The sequence below is a fragment of the Pristiophorus japonicus genome, chromosome 1, assembly GCF_044704955.1.
Source record: "Pristiophorus japonicus isolate sPriJap1 chromosome 1, sPriJap1.hap1, whole genome shotgun sequence".
Classification (NCBI taxonomy): domain Eukaryota; kingdom Metazoa; phylum Chordata; class Chondrichthyes; family Pristiophoridae; genus Pristiophorus; species Pristiophorus japonicus.
In genome coordinates this window covers 31887706-31902496 of record NC_091977.1, presented here as the reverse complement: position 1 = coordinate 31902496, position 14791 = coordinate 31887706, and the positions used below count along the sequence as shown (strand labels likewise).

General features: G+C 45.7%; 1 protein-coding gene across 3 annotated transcripts in view; it reads right to left on the bottom strand.

Annotated features, from left to right (window-relative positions):
- Window positions 1–14791, bottom strand: part of wdr17 (WD repeat domain 17) — a 330335-nt gene that overhangs the window by 272913 nt on the left and 42631 nt on the right. For 2 of the 3 annotated variants that reach the window (XM_070878342.1, XM_070878351.1), the window contains exon 2: window positions 7566–7688. The exons of the other annotated variant lie outside the window; for it this stretch is intronic. The gene's annotated coding sequence lies outside the window, so the exon portion shown is untranslated. The remainder of the gene's footprint in view (window positions 1–7565; window positions 7689–14791) is intronic. 3 annotated transcript variants of the gene reach the window in all.

Here is a 14791-nt window from a genome sequence, read left to right as displayed (position 1 = left end):
AGAAGCGCAGACATCTCGGGGAGTTGTGGATCTGGATTGGGATTACAGAGATAGGGAGGGGTGAGGCCATGGAGGGATTTGAAAATAAGGATGAGGATTTTGAAATCGAGGTGTTGTTTAACCGTAAGACAATGCAGGTCAGCGAGCACAGGTGTGATGGGTGAGCGGGACTTGGTGCGAGTTAGGACACGGGCAGCCGAGTTTTGGATCATCTCTAGTTTACGTAGGATAGAATGTGGGAGGCCGGTCAGGAGAGCGTTGGATTAGTCAAGTCTAGAGGTAACAAAGGCATGGATGGCACCTTATCGAATTCTTTTTGAAAATCTAAATATACTACATCCACTGGTACCCCCTTATCTACCCTGCTTGTTAAATCCTCAAAAACCCTCTAACAGATTTGTGAAACACAATTTCTCTTTCATAAATCCGTGTTGACTCTGGCAAATCAAAATGGGCTGGAATTTGTGATGGGTAATAACGGGGAATTAACAGCGTTTGCTGATATTAGCCCTTTGCAACTGACTGCAACTTCAGGATGTGGCACATGTGCATCTAAACGTGGAAATTCTGAAGTTGCAGCCAGTCATTCACTGCTCTGACACTGGCTACGCTGTGGACCTCTCCCCCACACTCCAATAAACGTCACTCAGTGTAATCAGTGAAACTGACGAAAACTTGGGCTTTTCTGCAGTAATATCGCTGTTAAATACCCCATTAAATGTTAGTCCTTGTGGGATTAGGTGTAACTTCTGTTTTAGTCTCTGAATCAGAAGGTCGTGGGTTCAAGTCCCACTCCAAATACACAGACCTGTCATACAATGAACCTTTGCTATATTGCTGTGCTTTCAATATCTCAACAGTTTGAGTGGTGGTCTTCAATATGCCTGACATACACAAGTCGGCAATATAGTCGCCAGTACACTCTCTTGAACATCATTGGTATGCAGTACGATGGTGGCACTTCCAGAGGCGAGACTGTGAACTTTAGCCTCGGGTGCCAAATTCCTGGTGGTGAAGGTCTAGAGGCTGCTACAACTAAAACAGCCAGGCGATATAATCCAGCAATCCAAGCACATCTCCCAACACTAACACAGAATGCAAGAGAAATATTCTCAAAATTGAAGAGAATTCATGCAAGAATTGTATGATGGGCAAGCACAATAGAATCATAGAATTATAGAAATTTAAAGCAGGGAAGGAGGCCATTTCACCCCATTGTGTCCGCACTGGCTGACCAAGAGTTATCCAGCCTAATCCCACTTTCCAGCTCTTGGTCCATAGCCCTGTAGGCTACGGCACTTTAAGTGCACATTTTTTAAATGTGGTGAGGGTTTCTGCCTCTATCATCCTTTCAGGCAGTGAGTTCCAGACACCCACCACCCTCTGGGTGAAGACATTTCCCCTCAGATCCCTTCTAAACTTCTCCCAATTACTTTAAATCTATGCCCCCTGGTTGTCGACCCCTCTGCCAAGGGAAACAGATCCTTCCTATCCACTCTATCTAGGCCCCTTATAATTTTATACACCTCAATCAGGTCTCCCCTCAGCCTCCTCTGTTCCAGCATCTCCAATCTTTCCTTATAGCCAAAATTCTCCAGTCCAGGCAACATTCTGTAAATCTCTTCTGCACCCTTTCCAATGCAATCATATGAAGCTTCCCTTGGAATCCTTAAATTATTAAAAGTGCACTGCGAGACACCTGACATCAGTGAAAGTCGTAGAATTGAAGACGAGGAGCATTGCAAGGAAATTCCAATGGAAAATGAGGCAACGGATACCATAGGTAATGAATTATAGTGAAAGCTGTTTCTGCTCACACTTAAATTATTGATTAAATGTGGCGGATGTGGCCACAGCATTGTGTGTCCTCTCTGCTACAGTTAAACTGCTGTTTGCAAAGAAAATAGAAGCATGAACAACATGTTGCGCATATGTGGAATATAAGCTTAACTTTGGCATCTTGTCGAATTTTAGCTTAACTTTGGCCTAAGAACATAAGAACATAAGAAATAGGAGCAGGAGTAGGCCATTTGGCCCCTCGAGCCTGTTCCATCATTTAATACGATCATGGCTGATCTGATCATGAACTCAGCTCCACTTCCCTGCCCGCTCCCCCATAACCCTTTATTCCCTTATCGCTCAAAAATCTGTCTATCTCCGTCTTAAATATATTCAATGACCCAGTCTCCACAGCTCTCTGGGACAGAGAATTCCATTGATTTACAACCCTCTGAGGGAAGAAATTTCTCTTCATCTCAGTTTTAAATGGGCGGCCCCTTATTCCAAGACTATGGGCTAGAACCTCCACTTTTGAGGTTATTGTCCAAAAATGGGCGTTATTTCCGGCGTGGGCGGTTAAGAAAGGATTTTCAGATCACCGACTTCTCGCCCATTCTCAAAACACCTAGTTTACATTTTTGAAAATGGGCGTTACTGTGAGCTATATCAAATGGGCGGTAGCATTAAATCTTTTTGACCTTCTGCCGTAAAGTGTGGTCGTCCTTAGCAACGGCATGGCAATGCTCCACACCCGCGATTCAGGAGGCCAAGGGTCATCATGACATGCGCAGAGGAGGAGACAGAGAGAGAGGGAGCTCAGAGGCACTGAAGACGTGTCTGGGTGTGGTGTGGCTGCTTTGGGAGGAAGGGGGGAGACTTTCGAGCTTCACAGCAATTAGGCAAACAAAAAGTAGCTGTTACCAGCCACATATTTGACCGAATTTGGCCTATAATGGAGGGAGAGGAGGAGGCATCACAGCACGCTATTGAGACTGAAGCTGGAGAGAGCAGTGAGGTGGGAGAGGAGCACATTGGAGGCTGCAAAAGAGCCAGGAGGTTCTCAGACGAGGCAAATGCCTCCCTCCTGCAGGAGGTCGAGTCACTCTGGGATGATTTGACACAGGGAGGGCGTGGGAAGCCCACCCCAAAAGGCCTACTGGAGAATAGCAGAGGTGGTCTCGTCGACAACCAACAAGATGCGTGAGGGCAACCAATGCTGCAAACGATGGAACGACCTTGTGGGATCCGCAAGAGTAAGTATTACATTGATTTACATATACTTATGTATTTATATAATTTGATTTGTAACAGTCATGAGTGACTATCAGCAGATGTGAGGTCTTGCACCTTTACCGGAATGTTTTACTCAAAGCCTGCGGTCACGGTGTACGTCTTTAGGTAAAGAATGATAATAATCATAATAATCATGATTACATCTGTCGGTTATGTGTTGTATCAGTGCCTGTGACAGTACCTAGCAATGATATCACGCAATGATCTCATGCCAAGTCGTCGTGTCACCTTTTACAGAAGAAGCTATCGACGATGAGGTCCGTGCAGAGGCGAACGGGTGGGGGGCCACCAGTCCCCAGCGACATCACTGACATGGAGGAGCGGGTGCTCGCACTCGTGGGGAAGCACCCCCGGACAGCCACGGAAGCATCTGCAGACCCTGAAGTGATGCCACGTGAGTAAAGCTTACACCATTGAGTGATGTAAAGTCAATAGATGCCACACCCACTCATATCCGACCGATCATATTGTTGATAGTTGATTTCTAAAAGTGTCATAAAAATAATGCTGGCCCAATAAAAATCATTGCAATCCACAATGTGTTGATAGTCATGAAATGTGATGTCTGCGATGATTTTGAGAGCGGTGGTGCTTTTTCGTGCATATGCAGTGGGTAGCACTGGACTCACCTTGTCACCCTAGCACCCCCTTCTCCTCTAACAACCACATTTGTGTTCTTGCAGCTCAGCCAGCAGCGTGGCCTCAGGCAAGGCCACAAAGGCCAGAAGATGGGGGTGTGGGACAGGAGTCATTGGACGATCCTCCTACATCTGGTGCTGAGGAGCTCCGATTGTCGCCCGTCAATCCGCTGGGTCTGTTTTCCATGGATGAGAGTGCGGACTTCGAAGAACCTGCATCGCCACACTCCAGAATCCATTCCACCCCAAGGCCATCTATTGGACCTCCGGTCATTCCCGCTTTCACTCCGGCTCCAAGCACCTCTCCACAGGACACTCCATTTGTCCCCAGGACGGTGCCGACCCTGCAGCGGCCTCGTGGACGCGGCAGACCTGTTCCATGAGCGTGACATGACAGCGGAGAGATGGTTCAGTTGTCCAGGAGGACTGTAGACATTGGTGACCAGCTCATCGAAGCTTTGGGGGATATATCCCAACACCTGGCCACCATGTCCGAGTACATTCCGCGCATGGCAGAGTCCCTGGATGCGATAGCCAGGAGCATTGCTGCCACAGCCCTCCCAGTGGTCCAAGAGCGCGGCACTCCACCCCTAGGTTCCGCACCACCACTGCGAACAACAGATGCGAGCATGGACCAAGATCCTGCTTCTGCATCAGAGAATGTTGCCCACTCGGCACTCCCCACTCCCGTACCCGTCCAACCAACACATCTGCCTTCATCCCCCCCAATGAGGCACCACCTGAGGAGCTCCTCGGCCAGGCACCGTGGAGCGAGGAAGGGAAGGGATAGAGCTGGGGAGAAGAAGGGGAGGGGGCAAAGAAAGTGAGGTGCATGTACGCACATGATGGCTGTGTTATATCTCCATCTGGGTGTATGCAATTTGTTGCATTATATGGGGGCTGGGGACCATGCTCCTGCTTTGCCTTTGTATTCTGTGTTGCTGGACATGTTGAACATGTGATTTATGTCAATGGTTGGGGAAAGTGGGGTGTGGGCGGGTGTTGGGTGTTACTGGCTTTTGTATTTATGATTTCAGGCCAATGTTGGCATTAACCTTTTGTTATTGAACATAACCTTGTTGCGCATTGTCTCAGATAGCTGGACCGTTACACACTGTTGATTCCTTACCGTGAAAGGGTTAAATACAACTTAACATCAATCAACGTAAACTTTAACTGACACCCATGATGGGCACCATTGATGTCTGAGCTGCACACACACAGCAGTGTGTCAGCGTTGTCACTCACATCAGCGCTCTTTCAGGCAAATCTTTCGATTATCAGCTCCTCACGTAAGAGTGGGATTTAACAAATGCCAGCTACACCGCTGGTGTCCGTCCCGGTTAGTTCCACTTTTTGTGGGCAGTTTTTTGAACGGGCGATATTCTGGGCAATATGTGTGTGAGGTGGTGAAATTGACTGTGGGCGATCTCCATGGTCGCTAGTTTGGGTAAAAATGCTCTTTACGACCAAAAACAGCCGCCGGGCGTTATTATTGAATCTCGTCGTTAAATCCGTGAGGAAAGTAACGCTGGGCGATAATATGGGCATTGAAATCGCCCATTCTGCTGATTCCACCCCTAATAAGTGGGCGGGCAATAAAAATATGTTCTCGCCGTTAAGCACATGGGGAAAGTAACGCTCGGCGATAAGGCTCCTAAAAAAGCCCGTCAGTTTCCATTGTGTGCCAAAATGGGTGCTATCTGGGCGTTAGACATCATTTCAGCGGTTAAATGGGTGTTAAACAGGCAAAATAAGTGGAGGTTCTAGCCCATCGTCCCCTAATTTTAATTTCCCCTATGAGTGGAGATATCCTCTCTGCATCCACCTTGTCGAACCCCCTCATTATTTTATATGTTTCAATAAGATCACCTCTAATTCTTCTGAACTCCAATGCATATAGGCCCAACCTACTCAACCTATCTTGATAAGTCAACCCTCTCATCTCCAGAATCAACCTAGTGAACCTTCTCTGAACAGCCTCCAATGCAAGCATATCCTTCCTTAAATACGGAGACCAAAACTGTACGCTGTACTCCAGGTGTGGCCTCACCAATACCCTGTACAGTTGTAGCAGGACTTCTCTGCTTTTATACTCTATCCCTCTTGCAATAAAGGCCAACATTCCATTTGCCTTCCTGATTACTTGCTGTACCTGTATACTAACTTTTTGTGTTTCATGCACAAGGACCCCCAGGTCCCTCTGAACTGTAGCACTTTGCAATTTTTCTCCATTAAAATTACAATTTGCTTTTCTATTATTTCTGCCAAGGTGCATGACCTCACAGTTTCCCACATTATACTCCATCTGCCAAATTTTTGCCCACTCACTTAGCCTGTCTATATCCCTTTACACGTCTAATTGCTATCTGCTCTGATCTGAATGCAGAAAAGGTTTGATCTGAGACCACCCCCAATGAGGTGACGTATTATAATGTAAAAAAAAAGGAAATGTTTGCAGGGCCATGGGGAAAGGACAGGAACATGGGGCTAATTGGACAGCTCTTTCAAAGTGCCGGCACAGGCACGGTGCACTGAACGGTCTCCTTCTCTGCTGCATGATTCTATGACACTCATCAAATTGTCCCAAAGACTTTTGCAGAATCTCTTACCAATGGGATGAGAGAAGTTTAGATCACATCTCGCACTGCAGATGGCCAAACCAAGGCAGTCCCAAATGACGGGGGCTATTTTCACCTGCCACTTGCCCATTTCTCATCTGAAAAATGGGAAGACCGAGGAGAGGATCTGAGGGGAATCTCGGCAGCCCCTTAGACACCCAAGGCCCGCGGGATGCACATGTCAGGCTGGCCTGTAAATGGATGCACAGCACTGCCACCTGTTTCAGGCAGCAGGCTGTTTAATTATGCAAATCGAGGTGCTACTCTGTAGTACTGATAGGCAGAATGTCTGCCCTGGCAATGAGCGTCCTAACCAGTGCCCTTAAAGGGACCGCAGGTGGCTGGCCGCTCCACAAAAGGGCCTCAAACCTCTTTTTATTTTGGGGCTTGAAGGATTAGCAGGAGTGCTCCTCTTCGTTCACAAAAGTCCTTTGAGAACTACCCACTCAAGAATAAATTACAAGACAGCGCTTGTCCCGCCCACAGGTTTCTTGCACATCTGATTGGTCAATCCGCGCTGTCAGTCATAAGAACGCAAGAAATAGGAGCAGGAGTAGGCCATTTGGTCCCTCGAGCTTGCTCCGCCATTCAATAAGATCATGGCTGATCATCGACTTCAACTCCACTTTCCCGCCCGATCTCCATTTCCCTTGATTCCCCTAGAGTCCAAGAATCTATCTATCTCAGCCTTGAATAAACTCAAATACTCAGCATTCTCAGCGCTTTGGGGTAGAGAATTCCAAAGATTCATGACTCTCTGAGAGAAGAAATTCTTCCACATCTCCATCTTAAATGGGTGACCCTTTATTACATAAGAAACATAAGATAAGAAATAGGTGCTGGAGTCGGCCATTTGGCCCCTCGACCCTGCTCCGCCATTTAATAAGATCATGGTTGAGCTGATCATGGACTCAGCTCCACTTCCCTGCCCACTCCCCATAACCCTTCACTCCCTTATCGCTCAAAAATCTGTCTATCTCCACCTTAACTAATGATCCATTATTCTGAAACTATGCTCCCCAGTTCTAATTCTAATGATAGAAGGTTTCACTGCACGGTGAGCATTTCACACTGCACTATAAAACACCATAGAGACAATGTTACATAACAGAACTTATTTCTTAATTATCTGCACTGTGCTTATGAACCAGTTAATGCGCATTTCATTCAGCCGTTCAGATTTGGTATACAAATGACAGGAGTGCTAAAATGACAAGTGCATTTCTCACTTTACCTTTGGTACAGCTATGCGAGTCTGTTAAGGACTGAAACTCCTTTTGAATGCAGGGTGTGGAGCACCAGCGTCTTCAGCTGTGTTTATTCCATGGTGATAACAAAGAGCTCCAGTGTTGTCAAACTGCAGCAAGACATGAGCAAACATTAGTGCAATGCAGTCGAATGACGAACAGCCCTTTTCTGCCGACTTGCTGTACAGTAAGAAGACTAAAGGGGATCAATCAGCATGATTGAAAGTGAAGGCTGGATGTGCAGGATATTTTTTTTTCTCTCTCCCTCAATGCTCATTGGCAGGACATCGGCAGCTCCCACTTCTGCACATGGCAGATCCGTCTGGTCAGTTCCAACCTCTAACAGCGTAAGAGGTTCAATGAGCAGGTTTGGTGGGTATTTTCTACAGGCTTTATAAGAACTAGCAATGTTACAAAGGGAAAAGTCTTGATTTTAATAGGGCTTGAATTACATCATATAACAATGAGCTTCACACTTCCTCTTTACCCTTTGTTATTATTCCTATACAATTGGGTGATGACAAGGCAGGAATGTCTTTGAGGGATTCAAATAAGTGCAAGTGAAACTTGAACCAGCCTGAAACCTGTAGTGTATTTGCTTCATGGGTTCTTTGCTGAAGAATTCACAGCTACGCATTTGCTGTCAAGAACTAGCTAGTTTATTAGTAAAGGTTTAACAATCAAACTGAACCCTACCAGTTCACCCAGCTGTGGCTCAACGAGTAGCACACTCACCTCTGAGTCACATTAAAAAATATAGGCTGACACTTCAGTGCAGTACTGAGGGAGTGCTTCACTGTCGGAGGTGTCGTCTTTCGGATGAGACATTAAACCGAGGCCTCGGTCTGCTCTCTCAGATGGATGTAAATGATCCCATGGCACTATTTCGAAGAAGAGCAGGGGAGTTATCCCTGGTGTCCTGTCCAATGTTTATCCCTCAATTAACATTCTGGGGGCACCAACACCCCTACTCCGACAAGTGCTCAAATCAACGTTCTAACAGATAAACTAGTCATGTAAACTACATGACTTGGGAGCACTTGATACTGTCACTGGGTCTCAAAAATGGAAAAAGGACTCAGTTCTCTCACAGTTATCTGGTAAATACAACAACTATCCAAAAAGCGATTAAAGTTCTCATGTTTGAAAGAAAAAGAAAGACTTGCATTTATATAGAGTCTTTCCAGACCACCAGACATCCCAAAAAGCTTTTTTGAAGTGTAGTCACGGCTGTGATGTAGGAAACGCGGCAGCCAATTTGTGCACAGCAAGCTCCCACACACAGCAACGTGAGAATGACCAGATATTGGGCCTAAAATTCCAGTCAGAGGCTTCCTTCAGACAAACGCCTCCGACCCGAAATTTTTTTACGGAAGTACCTGGTGGTTCCGGAGACGCCTTCGATTGCGGTCGGAGGCCTTCATTCCATGCGCAGCGTACGGGAAGAGGACCTCTCCGTATGTCTAAAAAAAACTGGAGTCATGTGGGCCTGGACCACCAATCACTCTGCAGTATTCTCATGGATAATAATTGGAACTCCGTTTTTCGAGTTCCCATTATTATCAATGCAAATAAACCCCTAAAACAAGAAACACAACATCATAATTTTTTTTAAAACCTCACATATTTAAAATTAATTGAAATTAAAGCTAATTAAATGTTTTAGAAAAAATGCATAATTTTGGGAATTTTTTTTAATGAGATTTTATAGGGTTTAAAATAAACTTACCTTACTGGACAGGGTTTTTACTATAAAGATGTGTATTAAAAATGTATTTTTATATGTTTTAAAACTCTTACGCTGGTAAAAGTAAGCTATATGCCTGCTTTTACCAGGCTTAAAAGTTTTAAGGACATTCGCTGGACAATAGTTGGGCAAATAGCCCAATCTCTCCCGCACGGATGTCCTTCTCCCGGGGAGTGGAGGATCTGTACGGTGAAATCTTGACAGATCGGAAAAGCCTGTTTTCCACACATGCGCATCTCGCCCCGAAAGCCAGCTTTTGCGAGGTCTTGCCAGATCCATGCGCACTCTGTATGCACCCGGTGAAGCCGGAATTTTAGCCCCAATCTGTTTTTTTAGTGATGTTGATTGAGGGATAAATATTGGCCAGGACACCGGGGAGAACTCCCCTGCTCTTTTTAGAAATAGTGCCATGGGATCTTTTAGATCCACCTGAGAGAGCAGACGGGGCCTCGGTTTAAATACCTCAACTTTCCTATCTCTGTAACACGCTGGCCCTACAACTCCCCACCAGTTCCCCCTCCCTCCCCCACACCTCCCACATTAACCCCCAAAATGTCTGTGATGCTGGCCTCTTGTGAATCCCCATGTAGGAGATATGCCCTAAGGATTGCCTTAAATATGTCCTCCAAATGGACTCAGTAGTCAGACTGAATTCCAGGAAAGGGCTAATCGTAATTCAACCATGAAGGCTTATCCAAACAAAGCATTCCTTAGCAGCGATAGAAAACAACCCACCAAGGCCGCAGGCTCAGAGACGGCTCGTTAAGTGGACATAAACATATCCTCCCTTATCCCGACCTCTGCGCGACCCCTTTGTTAGCAAAGGCCTGAGACGCTCGGGAATAAACAAGCGAGCTGGCATGTCTAGGTCACTGAAGTCAATGGAGAGTATTATTGGGCGGGGTGTAAAACCGGTGTTCCACCCCATCCTGTGGGCATCCCGCCCGGCGAGTTCAGTGACAATGGCCCCCAATGAATCTCAGCTGCTGTTACAATTGGCCTTCATGATCCTGCACTTGGTACGGTGTGGGGTGGCGGCCTGGAGGAGGGGGGTGGGGAAATCAGTCAGACTTCCTCCTCTTGACCATTGTTCAGCTGCTCCTATTTGAAATATGTGTGTTCATATTAATATCAGATGAGGACAGAATTAGGCTCGACTCCCCCTGTAGTCAAATGGCCTTCACTCTCTGAGCCCGCGTGGGGCAGGAAGAATATAACTTGGCTGAGGTACTTGAGAGTGCGTGTGCAACTATTCACCTGTAGGGGTCAATGCCATTAGAACATAAGAACATAAGAAATTGGAGCCACTCGAGCCTGCTCTGTCATTCAATGAATTCATGGCTGATCTTCGACCTCAACTCCACTTTCCTGCACTATCCCTATATCCCTTGATTCCCTTAACATCCAAAAATCTATTGATCTCTGTCTTGAATATACTTAACGACTGAGCATCCACAGCCCTCCAAGGTAGAGAATTCCAAAGATTCATCACCCTCTGAGTGAAGAGGGCAGAACAAATCGAGGGAAGATAAAGACAGAAAAGAACCGACTATTCAACTCATTCACAGCAGATCACCAAGCAGTAGTTACTCAGCTAGGTGTTGTATTAAAAATGTACTTCCCCCAGTTTACCGTGGCACTGTGAATGTAAAAGCTGTGATATCTCCACGTTTCCTGTTGTACTGGGAATGCTTTACTGGAAGCTGTTTGACTGGCAGATGAATGATTTTGTTCTCTTGGTTTAGTATTCACGGTGATTGGTAAATCATTGCTTAACCACTGTGCTTAGCAGGAAATCAGCATGACTAGCATTGTGGTTTTAACAAGATTAAATCCCTGCAACGAGTTAAAAAGGTAACCTTTAACCGTTTTGCTGTACAGACACTTCACAACCTTCTATTAAATTCCTCCCTCTCCTATATTAACAGAGGCATTAACCCAGGTCAACATCTCCGTTGACATAGCGGAAGGAATTCCGGGCCAGTGTGTTCAAGAACAGCATGACAGCAGTGATTTCTACCCTTAAACCGGATTCGGATTAAAACTGAACTTATGCAACAGTAATTTATCCAAATATCGCAACTTTCCAGCTTTGAAACTTAAAATTTAAATAAAGAAAACAACTTGTATTTATATAGCGCCTTTAACATAGTGAAACGACTCAAGGCACTTTACAGGAGTGTTATAAGATTTTTTTTAAATTGACAACCTGCTTCTTGGGTGCACATTGGATACAGTACCAGAGAAACCAATCAGCTGCTTCACCACAGGCTAGCTCCAATTATATTTCACATTTCTCAATAAAACAAGCGCGCAATGTACTTTAATTGTTGCATCTGTGAAGTTCATTACTCACCACACATCACGATAAACCTGACTTTGTTAACACAGGACTCAAAACTGTTCCAAAGCATTACGCTCTGCCCCGTGCAGTACCAAATTCCAAACTGGGCGGGAATGTGAGCTCTAAGAGCATCCAAAGCAGTTGTTTATCCCCCCCCCCCCCCACCAAGGAAAACCACTTGAAGAAAATAAAAACATTTCCGTTTCATGTTCAATGATGGAAGAGCCCTGAAGCACTAACAGCATCAGTTGTCTTCTTCTGAGGCAGTCCCCCGGGAGTCGAGAATGACTTGTTCCAAGAAGGGCAGAGAAAACGCTTCAAGGACGTTCTCCAAACCTTCTTGGAAAAAATGTAGCATTCTAATCGACTGTTGGGAATCTCTGCCCAAGACCGCTCACTTTGGAGGAGAAGCATCCGAGAAGGCTCCGGACACCTTGAGTCTCTTCGTCGGGAGCACGCGGAAGCCAAGTGCAAACAGCGGAAGGAGCGCACGACAAACCAGGCACCCCATCCACCCGTCCCTTCAACCACCATCTACCCACCTGTGGCAGAGTCTGTAGATCACACACAGGACTGGTCAGTCACTTTGGAACCCATAATATTAGCGTCAGTTGCACTCCATAAAATCAGACATAAAACCGCATGCAGCTATCGCTTCTTCTGCACAGCCATGGTAATTCTGGAGCACTGCCCACACAAAGATGATTCCTGCTCCATTATAATCAAATGAATACTTCTCATTTATGTACAATAGAAAGACTGCACGGCGGTTCGATAATGCAGCCCCGATGCGACAGAAGCTGAAGCACTGCTTTGTTTTTGGGCACTGCCTGCATGTAGAGCGAAGGGTTGTCTTTGCACGATAATCCAAGGCCAGCTGTTTTCGCAATATCACCGCAGCGCTGCAGTCACTCGGCGAAAGCGATGTTTCGACTGAAACATCTGGGACAAGGCCTGCTGGCGGTCTTAAAGCTGTACTGCTACTGAGAGCAGAAACCGATCTGAACTTCAGAACAACAGTTAGGCCATTCAACCCCTCGAGCGCGTTCTGCCATTCAATTAGACCATGCCTTAATTAGGTTAAGGGAATCGTAGCATAGCGGTAATGTTACATGACTAGTAATCCAGAGTCACCTTAGAACCCATAATATTAGCATCAGTTGTACTCATCAAATCAGACATAAAACTGTGTGTAAATATCACTTCTTCTGTTCAGCCATTGTAACGCTGAAGCAATGCCCACACAAATCCAGCGGCCTGGACTAATAATCCAGAGACAAGAGTTCAAATCCCACCACGGCAGCTGGGGAAATTTTAATTCAGTTAATTATTTAAATCTGAAATTTAAAAAAAAGCTCGCACCAATAATGGTGGCCATGAAACTACCCGATTGTTGTAAAAACCCATCTGGTTCACGAATGTCCTTTCGGGAAGGAAATCTGCCATTCTTATACAGTCTGGTCCATATGTGAATCCAGACCCACAGCAATGTGATTGACTCTCAATTGCCCTCTGAAATGGTGGTTCACAATCTCGAGGGCAATTAGGGATGGGCAATAAATGCTGGCCATGCCCGCGATGCTCACATCCCGTGGACGAATAAAAAAAATGGCTGATCTGCATCTTAACTCCTCAAGTTGACGAACAAACCTGATGCTGTTAGCCCATAAGAACATAAGAACATAAGAAATAGGAACAGGAGTAGGCCATACGGCCCTTCGAGCCTGCTCCATCATTTAATATGATCATGGCTGATCTGATCATGGACTCAGGTCCACTTCCCTGCCCACTCCCCACAACCTGGGGACTGGGAGAAATTTAGAACTCAGCAGAGGAGGACAAAGGGTTTGATTAGGACAGGGAAAATGGAGTACGAGAAGAAGCTTGCAGGGAACATTAAGGCGGATTGCAAAAGTTTCTATAGGTATGTAAAGAGAAAAAGGTTGGTGAAGACAAACGTAGGTCCCCTGCAGTCAGAATCAGGGGAAGTCATAACGGGGAACAAAGAAATGGCGGATCAATTGAACAAGTACTTTGGTTCGGTATTCACTAAGGAGGATACAAACAACCTTCCGGATATAAAAGGGGTCAGAGGGTCTAGTAAGGAAGAGGAACTGAGGGAAATCTTTATTAGTCGGGAAATTGTGTTGGGGAAATTGATGGGATTGAAGGCAGATAAATCCCCAGGGCCTGATGGCCTGCATCCTAGAGTACTTAAGGAGGTGGCCTTGGAAATAGCGGATGCATTGACAGTCATTTTCCAACATTCCATTGACTCTGGATCAGTTCCTATGGAGTGGAGGGTAGCCAATGTAACCCCACTTTTTAAAAAAGGAGGGAGAGAGAAAACAGGGAATTATAGACCGGTCAGCCTGACCTCAGTAGTGGGTAAAATGATGGAATCAATTATTAAGGATGTCATAGCAGTGCATCTGGAAAATGGTGACATGATAGGTCCAAGTCAGCATGGATTTGTGAAAGGGAAATCATGCTTGACAAATCTTCTGGAATTTTTTGAGGATGTTTCCAGTAAAGTGGACAAAGGAGAACCAGTTGATGTGGTATATTTGGACTTTCAGAAGGCTTTCGACAAGGTCCCACACAAGAGATTAATGTGCAAAGTTAAAGCACATGGGATTGGGGGTAGTGTGCTGACGTGGATTGAGAACTGGTTGTCAGACAGGAAGCAAAGAGTAGGAGTAAACGGGTACTTTTCAGAATGGCAGGCAGTGACTAGTGGAGTGCCGCAAGGTTCTGTGCTGGGGCCCCAGCTGTTTACATTGTACATTAATGATTTAGACGAGGGGATTAAATGCAGTATCTCCAAATTTGCGGATGATACTAAGTTGGGTGGCAGTGTGAGCTGCGAGGAGGATGCTATTAGGCTGCAGAGTGACTTGGATAGGTTAGGTGAGTGGGCAAATGCATGGCAGATGAAGTATAATGTGGATAAATGTGAGGTTATCCACTTTGGTGGTAAAAACAGAGAGACAGACTATTATCTGAATGGTGACAGATTAGGAAAAGGGAAGGTGCAACGAGACCTGGGTGTCATGGTACATCAGTCATTGAAGGTTGGCATGCAGGTACAGCAGGCGGTTAAGAAAGCAAATGGCATGTTG